The sequence below is a fragment of the Falco naumanni genome, chromosome Z (assembly GCF_017639655.2).
Source record: "Falco naumanni isolate bFalNau1 chromosome Z, bFalNau1.pat, whole genome shotgun sequence".
NCBI classification, from domain to species: Eukaryota; Metazoa; Chordata; class Aves; order Falconiformes; family Falconidae; genus Falco; species Falco naumanni.
The window spans coordinates 12,361,486-12,375,705 of NC_054080.1; the positions used below are offsets into that span (position 1 = coordinate 12,361,486).

Below are 14,220 nucleotides of genomic sequence, written 5' to 3' on the forward strand. Positions count from 1 at the left end.
TCTCCTTTTTCTTCAAATGATTTTTGCTCTGCTTCCTCAGATAAGTATTCCACACCATTACCAAGTAAGGTAAAGCCAAAAGAAGCTACTCTGCTTCTACCGTTGATCTGTACCCATTCATGGTGCTATATTGAGATTGCTGTATTGAGAAACTGTTTGGTTTAGATACATACCAATGTCTGGATTATCTCCAAAGTGTTTTCATCTGTAGAGGAAATGGGAAATTGTTAGCCCTGGATAAACAGTTATGTGTAAGCTTAAATTAAACTATTTTTTATCTTTTATTCTGTAACAATGAGATAACATGCAGGTTACTGTAAAATTCCAGCATTTATGCATGTAATTGTGCGGATGTGTCAAATGGAAATTTTTTATTGTAAAATACACTTTCTAGTGAGTGTCACAGGTCCTTTAAATCTTTTGGTGAGATTTCTGTGTTCTGGGCATGATAGGGACAGCCAGAAGCCATTCAGCCATGTTTGTTTGTTTCAGTATTTACAGTACCCTTACATATATACATATATATACATATATATATACATACATATATATACACACACATACATACATACATACATACATACATACATATATATATATATATATATATATATATATATATAAAATATTGATCTGTGGGGTGGTATGTTCCTTGTTTCTATGTGTGCTCTCAGATTTAACTGTTCTCAGTCACCCTTCCTATTTCCCAAGTCTTGCACTATTTTGCAGGGCCATGTCATATTCAGCAGAATTCAGCCAGAGTCCAGCATGAGCTGGCAGATCCATGTTCTCTAGCTCAGATGGAAGTGCTTCTGTTCCCAGTGACAGCATTGCTAGGAGGTTACAAAAGTCTCTGAAAAATCTCAACTGTTAAATTGCTTTCAAGGACAAAGCTGGTTGCCTTCTGATGACATTCTGAGAAGACTTGGTGAAATTAGTTGGTGACTTCACTGCGGAGCTCCAGTGGAAAGGAACAAGTGTCAGCATTGCAAAAGCACCTCCACAAGTACAGTTCCTGGAAGCAGGAGCAATGACCCTGCAGACACCACAGACACCTGTTCCCTTTGGCTCTGACAGTGGTGAGGTCTGAGGAATGAAATGAATTCATGAGGGCAATGGAAGTATTTGTGGTATGGTTATTATGGAGCTATTTTCAATCTTAGGTTAACAAAAGAGGCACCTTTACAGTCACAAAAAAAAGGGAGACTTGCTCTGAAGTTCTGTTCCACCCTCTCCTTCCCCAAATATTTGTGTGTACTTTTTCCAGAAATACTGCTTTTGTTCCTGCAGTCTTACAGATGAATAATAAGAGTAACCTTTTTATCAGCCATTTCCCACCATGAGGCAGCACAATTGATGTATTTCAGTTGCAGTTCATAATTTATGTTCCCTGATGTCCTTGTTGGATCATCATGTTGTGAAAAAACTGCATCTATTATAGATGTATAACATATATGTTTGTACTTATATATGTAGTTCTGTTTCTTTCATTTCACTTAAGAAGTGAAAATACAGTCAGAATTTCACAGCAAGGGTGGGGAAGTTCAGTTTCTGCCCCCAGGAGTATAAAAAATGTTAACATACTGGGGAGCAACAGAGAAGGGTTTGTAGAAATGTCAGGTCTTAATAGAAAGGTAATTTCCAAAGGTCCAGATTTTCTTGAGCAGCTTTTAGCCAGGAATGTTTTAGCCTGGCTTTGGTGACAGTTCATACAAAAGTCTCTCCTGCAGCCACCCCATGAGAGATGGAAAGAGAGCAGAATGGTTTGGAGCAGTCTGGTGAAGATGTTTCAAGCTAATGGGCACAAATCAGCTGTGCCAATACACTGGATAAAGCCTAACATAACAATAATGTAGGGGTGGTGTAAGCCGGTTATCAGCTTTCCCTTTTAGCTATGTAAAATGACCTATTGGTTTGGCTCATCGCTAATGAAGATGTTAGGAATTTGCATTTTGTTTTGCATTCCTGGGCATTTTATTTCCATGTGTACAATTAGCCAGTCCTTTCCTATAACCTGGAGTATTCATTTATTCACACAAAACCAGAGCCAAGTGAACGTGAAATGCCAGACAAGTAGCAATTGTAAATATCTGCTGAAAGGCAGGGAAATAGTGCTTCAACAGCAGTTCTTCATTTTTGCAGTATACCAGCCTCTTACTGGCAAATGAATAAAATTATTATTATGCAATTATGCAGCATGTTGCAGAATGGCAAAGTGAGGTTCTGTGGCTAAATGATATTTGGCTCCTTCCAGTTCTATTAAATATTACCTTACTCCCTTTATTATTCATAGATTTAATCTGCCAGATGTTCATTTTTATTACAATAAAGCAGTCTCAAAATCCGGCATACTTCCAGATTTTCTGAGTTCAACTTTCTACCCCAATTTTTATGAAACTCCCTTGAATTTATTGAATTATCCAGGTTCTGTGCCACTTAACATTATTTTAAGTTTATTTATGTTTACATTGGTTTGGAATCTGCTCTGATGTTTTAACTCAAGACAGGAGGAGAGTAGAGAGATAAATACGTTGTGCATTTTCATGAGGAGATTGAAAGCAGTAGCTGTTAAGACTGTTTCCTAGTATGGCCACAGCAGTATCCAAAGACTTTTTAGCAGTACTGTTATTTATCCACTGTTTCTCTGCACAGGAGGTCTCCTAAAAGCAAGGTAGATGGGAATTTCCAGCTGCACTTTGCCTTTGTGGTGATCCCCTTTCTTGTTTGAAGATGCAATTTCATAATTTTTTTTTTTTTTTCTTCTTAGAAAGATTTTTCTGTTGGTTGATCCAACAGCATTTGAGATTAAATAGGGTTGTTTGAAGTAGTTTAGGATCCTGCTGATCTGTTTTGCTTTCTGCTGGGACTCCTGGGAGTTTGTTTTTTTCATCACATATCCTGAAAATTACCACAGCAGGACTGATTCATGTTTTTCAAACGGACCAGACTGTTTGAACACATTTTAATGTATTGGCTCTGGGCATTTTGAAATGAAAAGCCATGCCATCTTTGATAAGGTATAACAAGTATTTCTTTATCCAATAAGATGACTTAATGCAAGCACCTGTTCTGACTTTGCCCAGGTTCACCCGCCAAAACAAAAGGCAGAGTTAAGTTAGAGTAACAAGGCCTTGATGAGTGCAGAATGCTTGGTAGAGTATTAGCAAGGAAGACTACTGCCTTACTATGAGAAGTGATCCAATTTAATCCAATTTAGATGTCACTCTGTTTTGCATTTATCCATAAACAAGTCCCAGCAGGTGTTAGTAAATCAGCATGACGGCAAAATACTTTTGCCTCCAGGCATTTTATCTGGTACCTGGAATTTCCCTTCCTAGATATTTTCCTTGTTAAATCTGCCTTACATATGAGTAATTGCTTCCTCTGTTTAGTCATATCCTAAAATACTCTTTCTGTATGGTTGCAGTCTCTGCAGTCAGGATATGCTTCTCTGTAGGAATAGTGGCCTAGTGGCCTGGTGAAACTTGCTTGAAGTGTTGGTCCGTTGTGTGGAAAGAGACATTATTTCACAACACTGGCCCTCCGCTCTCTGGATATCAGGTGTTTTTTTTTTTTTTTTTTCACCTGTTTTTTTTTTTTAAAATTTCCAGTCCCTTTTGAAAACCTTAGCTCTGCAGTCTAAGAACCCGGAGCACTTAGCCTGAACTTAACTTCTATATCCCTTTTCTGTTGTTAAGGTATGCTTTACTGTGAGTGGCATGTGAATCAAGATTTAGAACCAGAACCATAGAACATCTCAAGTTGGAAGGGACCCATAAGGATCATCAAGTCCCACTCCCTGCTCCTCACAGGACTACCTGAAAGTAAACCATTTGACTGAGTGTCATCCAGAAGCTCCTTGAAGGTCTTGGTGCTGTGACCACTTCCCTGGGGAACCTGTTGCAGTGATCAACGTCGCTTTCAGTGAAGAACCTTTTCCTAATGTCCAATCTGAACTTCTCCTGATGTAGCTTCATTCCATTTCCTCATGTCTGCTTGCTGGTTGCCAGAGAGAGATCAGCATCTCACACTCCGCTGCCCGCAACTGCCCTCATTTGTGTGCTTGGGATCAGTTTCTCCAAGTTCATTTGTGCTAGTTGAATTGTTCCTTCTGCATTACTTACTGTAACTGTTTCACGGTTCTAAAGAAATGAGCCTGTTAGAAACTCTTCCCCATAATAATGTCTTTGCCTGCAGACACATTCAAGAACAACAGGAATCACAAAGTTGTCATGTTGTGAGTTTGGTGAAAGCAGGCAGTTGAGGAACACTATAATCCAGCCTCTATTCTTTGTCAGACAAGAGAATCCAGTGCACAGGTAAATGATGTTACAAATGCTCTGTCCATACCTTTAGGAGACATGCAGTACAGAAGAATCCATTGCACAGTCACTTACCTCTCTCTCTTGCATGGAAACAGCAACAGAAATCTTTTACTGCATAGTATGTGATTAGTCTCCTGTGCCTACTAAGAGCTAAGCTCATTTAGCAGCAATGCTGACTCAAGTCAGTCACAAGACAAGACACAAATCCAAGGAAAACCAGGCTTGGTTAAGCACAGTGTTCACAGATCTGCTTGTTATCAAAACTTTCCGGCATGTCTGCAGGCTGTTCCTTGCAGACACATTTAAACAATTGTAGAACAGTGGCTTTTTCTCCAATACTTATTTGCAGTCTGTTAATTCTTAAAACCTGTTATGAGCAATGGAAAAAATCAGCGGAGCTGAGGACAACTGTCACAGAGAATCAAGCAAGTGTTTTTCACTAGAAAAGAGCAGTGACATTCTCTGAACTCGTGTCTCTGAATTGAAGAGAAAAAAAATCAATGGAAGTGCAAGCTTACCTTAAGTAGGTCTTACCCAATAGCTGCTGGTCCAGAATGATGAGATGTACGCAGAAGAAGGAGATGGTGGGCAGAGTCAGGCTTCCTCAGGGAACATGTTTTCCCAGTGCTCTGGTGTTCTGGGAAAGATGGATGCAGCACAGACAAGATCCAGGGAAGATGAAGTGCATAGAAGGAGGTTTACAAGCTAAATCTTGGTGTTCGTACAGAGGAAGGAGATAGGTTTATGCAGGTGTGCTGTAACGAACTGAGCAGTGTAGGAGATTTTAAATGTGAGGCAACATAATGATTGGATTCATTCTGTTAACAAAAGCCTTTGAGTCTCAGACTTCTGCAGTGGGCTTTTAAAGGTGGCCTCTAAACCCGTTCTCTTTGTGCCCCATTCATACTCTTACACGGTTACATTCTTTCCAGGAACAGTGGTGAGTCTGCAGGTACCTACCTCTCTCAAGCTCTGTATTAGAGGTCCTTGCATGTGTTAGCTGCACTTTATTATTGTTTTTGCAGCTTATAGTTTATATGTTAATTCTGCTGTTGCCTGGCTCTAGCAAAAATGTGCTGCTTTTTGATGAGAACTGAGTAATCTAGGAGAAGTCTCCACTTCAGTTGTAACCTTTCTCACAGCTGAAGAAATCTGGCTACTGGCTGCTGGGACACAGGCTACACAGGCTACAGGTACAAGTCTTGAAACTGAAAAAGCTCCAGGTTTCTTTCCAGCTATCCCCAAGTGCAAATCACTATAATCTGTCCTTGTTTTTCCCTTCAAGTAAACAAACAGCTTTCAAAACTGACATAAATCTTTTTCTTCCTGTCTTTGAAATCCTTAAGATGTTATCCAAAGAACATACCATTCTTTGACTTTCACTTTGTTACCTTTTTATCTTGTATTAATTTTCTCCTACATTATAAGTTACATTTATTTCCCTTCGTCTCTCTCCCAGTGGAGTCAACATCCTCTGGGCATCTATTCTTTCCCTGTTTGTAGGGGAGTGATGGCCCTCTTCTGTGGCAGAAAAAAACCAGCCAACAACTCATCAGTTAAACCGCTAGGAAATGCATTGTATTTAAAAGGTCTTCCAGCCTGAGGTAGAGATGAGGATTTCAAATGTGCTTGCTATGCCATTTGCTTTTTTTGCCCTTTTCCTCTCAGATTTCAAATCAAGGCAGAAAAGGTGCATGAGTACACTTAAAATATGGAACTTTCTGTCCAGCAGCAAGAAAACCAGACAGAAAAAAAAGTGCCTGTTACATTTAGTATAATTGCAATCCTTATCTTGCAATCTAACATCAACAAAACTTTGTTGATTTTTCATGATAAATGATTGATCTAAGAAAAAAACATAAGGAGAGTTCATATTTTAAAAGTACAGTGAAGAGGCAGACTGTCCCAAACTGCTTTGGAACACCATCCCAAAAGGAATTGCCTCTTTTGCTGTTGGAATTTTGCAAAGGAATTGCTTCCTCTGCTGCCAGTCATTGGATCTGCCTCCATCATGGTTCCCTGTAGATGCTTAGGATGCTTGCCATCACATTTAAGAATGCATTTTTCAGACTCACAGGATCTGCTGCTTATCTAGACTTTGTATTTCTCTGTGGTGCTCTTAACAGACTGTCTATGACTCAAGACTAGTGCCGATGACTGTTAATCTTTCTAGTGTGTTTGGCAGAAAGAGTTACATTGCTTTTGAGATAACCTTCACCAGTAGATTTTTAATCAAGGGATCAGCAAATGAAATGTGGAGCAAGTGACGGAACCACTCTGTTCACTCCCAGTTTCAGGCTGCCAAAGGCTGCCTCGCGCAGACAGCAACTTTCATATGCGTCAGTAGGGAAGCATTACCACAATTAGAATTAAAGAACCATCTAAATGAAGAAGGGCCCTGACACCCCTTAGAGGAGTTCTTTTGTGTAATTGTTAAGGTTTTTAAGAAAGCGTTCAAGACCGAGCATTTCTGTCCAAACAGGCCTCTTTCTGAGAGGAGATTGAAGGTCTGCTGTTATTTTAAAGCTACAGGTTCTAAAATGCCATGACTGGCGCAGAGTGAGTCTTCATCTCCTATCTTCTTTAGATTTCTTTTCAAAAATTCATACTTTTCCCTTCTCACTTTCCATGGAAAAAATCAGAAAACTTGATTAAGAAGGAAAACAATAAGGTAGACAAGATCGCTGAAGTAAATTAGTGTTTGCACCAAGGCAGTGCTTGTAAGTTTTGCTTGGAAGGTAGGTCTGGGGCATATACCTGTAGCAAAAGGAGAGCCCTAGGGTTTTTGACATGGGACTTGGATATGTGTCTGTGGTTGTGGTTTGCACTTTTGGTTATGCTACTCTGTACGACCGAGGCATTGGCGCCCCTTTGAATCATTTATGGACTCATCCATTTGAAAAATATTGTTAAAAAAAATAACATTGACGTTTTTATAAACAAATATGGTGGTCTGTTTAAAAGATGTTATTATGTAATCCAATTTTGCTTTTAAAAAAGAAATGTAGATGGTGTGGATAAACTGCATTTTTAGGCATTGCTATATTCACTTCTTTATTTGTTTTTAAACTGCTTCTTCTCCTTTGTACTTGGGAGAAATCTGGTCAGAACGCAATGGTCTTTCTTCCCTTTCTACAACAAACTTCTGTTTCCTCTGCTGGTTAGCTGGGGTTAATCATCTTAGAGTGCATCTCACTGGGATGAAGAACTTTGTTTCTGGCTCTGAATATAGGCAGTCACCTTGCTCCCACACCTGTCAATCTGTTCTTGCCTTCATTACCTGTTCTTTATACAACATCATTTTCCTGAAGAATGCAAAACACTTTCCCATAAGAAAGCATGAGGAACAGTGAAGTTAGGGGTTGTACTGGCTGCTGCAGAGTGAATTGGTAAACATAAAACTAGAGCTGTTTTGGCTTGTCAGTTTTGTATCATGAGTGCCAATTTAGACAATGCAATCCCTTTCTTTTCTGATAACCATCTTTTATGGCTTAGAAGGTGGTTCTGGCACACGTGCCTATCTGTGATCAAGACCTGGTTTTCAGTAGCACAATACAGATTGGTTTTACATTACTTTGGCGAATGAGAAGGTTACATGAGGTGCTCGCTAATATAGCAGTATTTCACATGGATTTTTAGCCACCTTTGTGCTTGTGATTATCGTGGTAAGGTTCAAGAGCAGGTGAAAAATAACAATATTCCATGCTGTAGGAATTCATACATTATTTTCTAACTTTGTCAAAATGATCTTTGTGAATGTTACACTGAAGGGTATTATATCTATGAAAAAATATTAAAATACTGTGTACTCTAGTGGTGTGCCTGATACTGGTTCTGAGCAAGAGGAGGAGGTCATAGGCCTCTTCTATATCTGTTTGCTTAGTCATGTAAAGAAACTATGAGTAGAGCAACCGGTCTGCATTCTCTAAATGTGGTGTCAACAGCCCGCAGTCTCAGCCATGTGGTCTTTTCCCTTTCTGTTGCTTTAAATTGGATACCAGCTAAACTCACAGTACCCTGTTTCCACAACTCCCTAAGGGCAGTGGAAGGCAGGACAGGAGAATACTTGCTAGGGGACTTCAGTGGAGTTATCTGCTCTCTGTGATACTGTGTCTCTGCTAGCATGTGGTACAACCTAATAGATGCAGAGACTAGAAATATCACAAGCATCTACTAGCAGGGTCTTAGGCTTCGAGCATGCAGTTGTGATCCGAATACTGTGGCTGCTGCATGACAAGTGTCTGAAATTCCTTTGAGCGCAAGAAGGAGTAAGGACAGTAAATGTAGTCAAATTTAGTGTAAGTTTAATTTTTCCTTTCTCCTACTTTATAAGAAACAGCTTATTAACAACTGCAAAACAGTGCTAAGCTGTGGCTGACAGTCATCTTTTAGGTCCACAGTAAAGTCAGTGGTGGAAACTACAGAAATTTTCTAGGGGAAAGGACAATTATCATTGAAGGAAACTGGAGAGAAGCCAGGGAAAAGAAACTATTGTCACAGGAAACATGAGTAAGGAGAGGAATGACTCTCACAAGAGATGAAGGAAAAGAAAGCAGACAAAATCTGGGAAGAGATGAATGCACTACTTCTGGTTTTTGTGCTGGTTTTTGCAATATCCATCTTTGTTGCTGTCCATCCTCCTGGTCTTGGCACTGGTGAGGCTGCACCTCAAATCCTTTGCTCAGTTTTGGGCCACTCACTGCAAGAGGGATGCAGAGGTGCTGGAGTGTGTCCAGAGATGGGCAACAGGGCTGGGGAAGTGTCTGGAGTACAAGTCTTATGAGGAGCAGCTGAGGGAACTGGGGTTGTTTAGCCTGGAGAAGAGGAGGCTGAGAGGGGACCTTACTGCTCTCTACAGCTGCCTGGCAGGAGGCTGTAGGCAGGTGGGGGTCAGTCTCTTCTCCCAGGTAACAAGCGACAGGACAAGAGGAAATGGCCTCAAGTTGTGCCAGGGGAGGTTGAGATTGGACATTTGGAAAAATTTCTTCACTGAAAGGGTGGCCAAGCATTGGAACAGGCATCCCAGAGAGGTGGTTAAGCCACCATCGCTGGGGGTTTGTAAAAGACATGGAAATGTGGGACTTAGGGACATGGTTTAGTGGTGGATTTGGCAGTGTTAGGTTTACAGCTGGGACCTGATGACCTTAAAGATCTTTTCCAACCTGAACAACTCTATGATTCTGTGATTCCATGATTCTGTGATCATAGCCAGCCACGTTCATAGTTGTCAATTTGAGGGGGTAGCCAGACAGATCATTTGCAAGTCAGTAGCATGTGCGTACCAATTGCAACATCATGGTCACTCTACGTGTGCTGGTGGGGGAAACAGGTGAAATTTTATTTCCCCAACAAAATGTTTCCCTACAGAGAAGAAACGGTGCAGTGGGAGGAGTGGGGACGGTTGAAGCAGGCTTTGGGTTAGAGATCAAATCATAGTTTTTACTATGTTTTTACTGGGATTTTAACTGGATATATAAAGGGTTAGGGTGAGTGTGAATGTGAGTGTGAGGGTGAGGGTGAGTGTGAGGGTGAGTGTGAGGGTGAGTGTGAGTGTGGATGTGAGTGTGAGTGTGAGTGTGAGGGTTAGGGTTAGGGTGAGTGTGAGGGTGAGGGTGAGTGTGAGGGTGAGTGTGAGTGTCTTTTTATAGCAAAACACTGGGATTTTTGTTTTCCCTTCCAGTGTTATGCAAAGTTTGCTCCTGACTTCCATTCTGTAAAGCTCAGGGGGATGCAGGCACCAGTAGTCAACTTTCTAGCCTGGGTGTTAGGCATCCATCAAAAGCCAGATCTTTTCTTTGTCTCATTGAGAGCAGGAGCTTCAGCTTGAATCTCTCCCCTTGCAGAAGACCCCGAGTATGTAATCCTAGACACTTTCGTAGTAATTGTAGAAAGTGCATCCCCATCCACACAGCAAATCTTGTTCAGATGCTTTCCTGTGATCCCTTTAAGGAAACAAGGCTTTCTGCTGCTTTTGTTTGTTTGTTTGGTTGGTTGGTTTTTTAAACAGATAGTGTGTTTGTACCATTTTTTATACACAAGCACGCAGCCAGTGCTTGTGCTCTAGCAATCTACAGCTGTAAGCACAGCCATGATCTGAACTTGGGCAGGAACTGCACACCAGCTACATGGCTGAATCTGTCCTACATTAGCACAGGAAGACCAGCTGCAGCATCTGACACTCTTCGGACAACGTTGTGTTGGTTTCCCATGTGGAACTCCACCATCTCTCATCCATTTTGTGTCTGGCACTGTATCTCTCCCTCCCTTTTCATAACTCAGATTTTTTAGTAAAAAAAAATATGTAAATCATTGTAAGTTGAAATAAAGTATTTCCTCTTTTTTTTTTCCTTTTTTTTTTTTTTCTTGTGTGTGTGTATTTTGTTTCAGAGATGACAGTGAACCAAAAAACCAGCTCCTGATTTGGCACTATTGACCTGTAGCAGCCTTGGTCCCACCATGTAGGGTTTTTCTGAAACTGTGACTGATCCAAGTGCTGACATAAGTGAGAAATATAGATGATTAAAATCTGATACAGCTGGGTTTCACAGCCTCGTGTTATTTTTCCCAGCTTGTAATTGGTTGTTGGTACTTACATAGCCAAGGGCTTCTATTGGCTCCAAAATATTTTTGTGACAATAACATTCTATTTCCTATGGAAGAACACAGTTTTACAGAAAGGTCGCTGAAATAAATAAACACACAGACATTGTGACAGGTGCAAACTTTATTGATGTCCAGTGATCTGAAACCACCTTTTTCCACAGTGTTCCCCATGTAAGGGAACAGCTGGAGAGAGGACAGGTATTCCTTCAGAACCTCATAGTACCTGTTCCACCTCTGTGCTCACCTGAGTTTTAATTTTCACATCCAAAGGCAAGCCCTCAAGCCGGAGCTGCTCTGTTGGGCTTTTTATCTGCAAGGCATTTAGGTGCTAGCAGTTCTGGGGGGTAGGCAAATGCCCACAAGCATCTAACTGGGTACCTACATCCTTACAAACAGGTTTCCTGAGGATGGAGGTGTCTGGAGCTGTTCTGGATGAACAGGAGAGGCAAGGGCTGCTCCTGCTTACTGTGAGCTATGGATGAGATAAAGGTGATTCTGATGGCATCAGTGGGCCTCTGCTGGAGCTCTACAGGGCTGTGGAGAAGTCCCCTAGCCCACTAGCCCACTACCAGTAAAGGTGAACATGAAAGTAATTGGAGAGGCACTTCTGAACACAAATGACACTCCAGTAACACTCTCCCTAGGAAGTGGAGCTGGTGAAAAGCTGGACCAAGCCAACCAAGACTGCAGGTTTTCACAGCATCAAAGTGTGAGATACAGCAAAGTGCCTGAGGAGTATTTGTTTAACGGGTGTTTGTGCTGGCAGGCAAGTAATCCTTTATAGCTACCGGAATTGAGAGTCGGTGTTTGCCGGACTCTGTGAGTTGCATATATCAATATGCATTTGTATATATATTGATGCTGCATTTCCTTGACTCTGATAAAAGGTTTATGTGTTGCAAAAACAGGCTTTTGACTGCATAAAACTACTTTCAACCCCTAAAGTTATCTAAATTGTAGTAGAAGAGGGGGCAGTTTCGCCTTCTTAACTCCGGCATCAGGGTTTTTACCAGCACATCACATCACCACACCCCTAAGAGTACAGCTGCGCTACTGAAAGCCTGTTGTGAGGGCTGGATGCATGCCTGCACCGCTGCTGAGGTGTAGCTGTAGCTGGGAGGGCTCTGGTTTCCAGGTTGCCTTCAGGTCACTGTCAAATGAACTGATCTGATGTCCTTTGATGCAGATTTCTCAGGGAGGTGGGAGATACATCTCAGGGTTGTCACAGGACAACTTTGGGTCTTGTCTGAAAATCTGTGAAGGTGCCCGCTGCAAATTCAGAGCTTGACTCTTGCTTGATATTGCACTTGCTGAGAAACACAAGACCTTGCCATGCCAGTTTGCCATGGCATGGCTTTTCTTTGACCACTTCTGGACCACTTTGCCATCTTCGCTTTTCTCAATGAAGTGCTGAAAGGCACAATGGTATCTACAGACAAGAGAAAGTTTTACAGGAATGGAAAACAACAGTAACTGGTACGGCTACTGCAACCAAGCCAGAAAATTAAAGGCCTGGAAAGTTCTAGTGTTACGAATGAAGAATGACTTCTTACTTACTCTCCAGCAGGAAAGGGTCAAGCAAACAAAGAACAGTTCAAAGTGTCTGAGCCAAAGCACATCCATAAAAAGAGCAATTCCCTTTAGCTCCAATGGGATGATGCCCAAACCACAGAAATGTTTCCTTAGAGGCATTTCTTTTAAAAAAATATTTCTTGATTATTACCCTTCCAGTGTCTCTTTAATATACATACTTCTACATGGAGAAGGGATGAATGGTTGATACAATTGCAGATCTGTCCTGCACTAGCTTTGCATATGATGCATTTATATGGCTTCCTATGTGTTTGATTGCACAGCACTTGTAGTCTATTTTTCATTGCAACAACTCTATATGGTGCAGAACCGCACTTAATAAGAACTCTTACTAAGTTGAGGATGGTAGAGTAAATACAGGGAGCTTATTTGCTGAGATACTTTTAGCCATTGTCTTACAAGTGACCTCTAAAAAAAAGGTCAACTAAAGAGGACAGGTATTGTTAAAAAGTATAGTAGAAAGAGATACTTGTGTGCCCTATGCCACAAAGAAGTCTCTATAGAACTGTTCCAAAAGTCTTCAGCTTTCACCTCCTTCCTTTACACTTCAACCATCTCCGTGCTCTGTGCAATATGGGTGGTTATGACTGTTCTTCCACTGAGACCCTGGCAGGGTTCAGGCATTCCATATACATAGTTTATTCACAGAGTAAATACTAGTTTGGAACATTAACATCATCTTTATTGTTTCAGTGCTGCAGGTCTGGCAACAATACAAGCAGGCTGACCAGCCCACTGGCTGCACAGACAAACTCTAAAGTAGGAAGCAGGCTTGAGGTAGGGAATGTGGTGCGAAGCTGTACAAAGCAGCAGGGCAGACCCTCTGTACTAGGGTATGCGGGCTCATCACTTAGGCATGTGTTTTGCCATTTAGAAACACAGAAGGTTTCCTGCATCCAGCAAGAACATTACTTAAGAAACCTCTTCTTATTAGCCACAAGCTGCGTTGCACAGATATTAAGACTCCTTAAGCATTTCTTCCAAGACAGACCCTTGCCCAGGCCCTGTGGCAAGAAATCATGTTTTCCCTTTTAGAGACACTTCCCTAAAAGCTCAGGTCGAAAAAAATGCACTCTGGCAGACTCACAGGAGTCTTACATTTTCTTCACATGTTAAGAGTGCCTGGAAATACTTGCAAAGGCCAGTAGAGCCTGATCACCCCTATCAGCCTTGCTGTGAAGTAGCTCTGCTAAGAGAGGGTTGGTTCTTCCACATGACCCTCATGTCTCATACCTCATCCCCCTGCCCCCTCCAGCTGCTTGCCCTGAACTGTTGGGGACCATGCACATCTTTATGGTTTGGTCTGGCAGAAAGTTTTCCGACAAACATGAATACATGCTCTAAGCTGTTTTGAAGTGATTTGAAGCTAGATTCCCATTCTCCCTTCGAGTGCCCTTAGTTTTGTCCCAGCAACCACCACATTTTCCATAAACTTAAAAATCCCTATCTTTGAGATTTTGATTCTGCCTTCTTTTTTTTTTTTTTTTAATTGCTATGATAAATCTCATTTAATTTGTTTCAGGAAATACCAACAGGTGAACATATCTGACAGATCCAGAGACAGATGAACTGCTTAGTCCTGAGTAGGGGTAAGAAGGGCTTTTAGCTGAAGTCAGAAAAGGAGGAGGCTACGTCCTCTTTAAGCTGCGGCCAAACTTGCTACAGCATAGAGTCTAAGAACGCACTTGTGTCTTCATCA

General features: G+C 41.4%; 1 long non-coding RNA gene across 1 annotated transcript; it reads left to right on the top strand.

Annotated features, from left to right (window-relative positions):
• The first annotated feature begins 634 nt into the window (after positions 1-634).
• LOC121081591 lies at positions 635-9,150 on the top strand. Its single transcript, XR_005825738.1, has 3 exons — positions 635-1,079; positions 3,428-3,561; positions 3,699-9,150. It is a non-coding gene; the product is annotated as an uncharacterized LOC121081591 (long non-coding RNA).
• Positions 9,151-14,220: the final 5,070 nt, after the last annotated feature.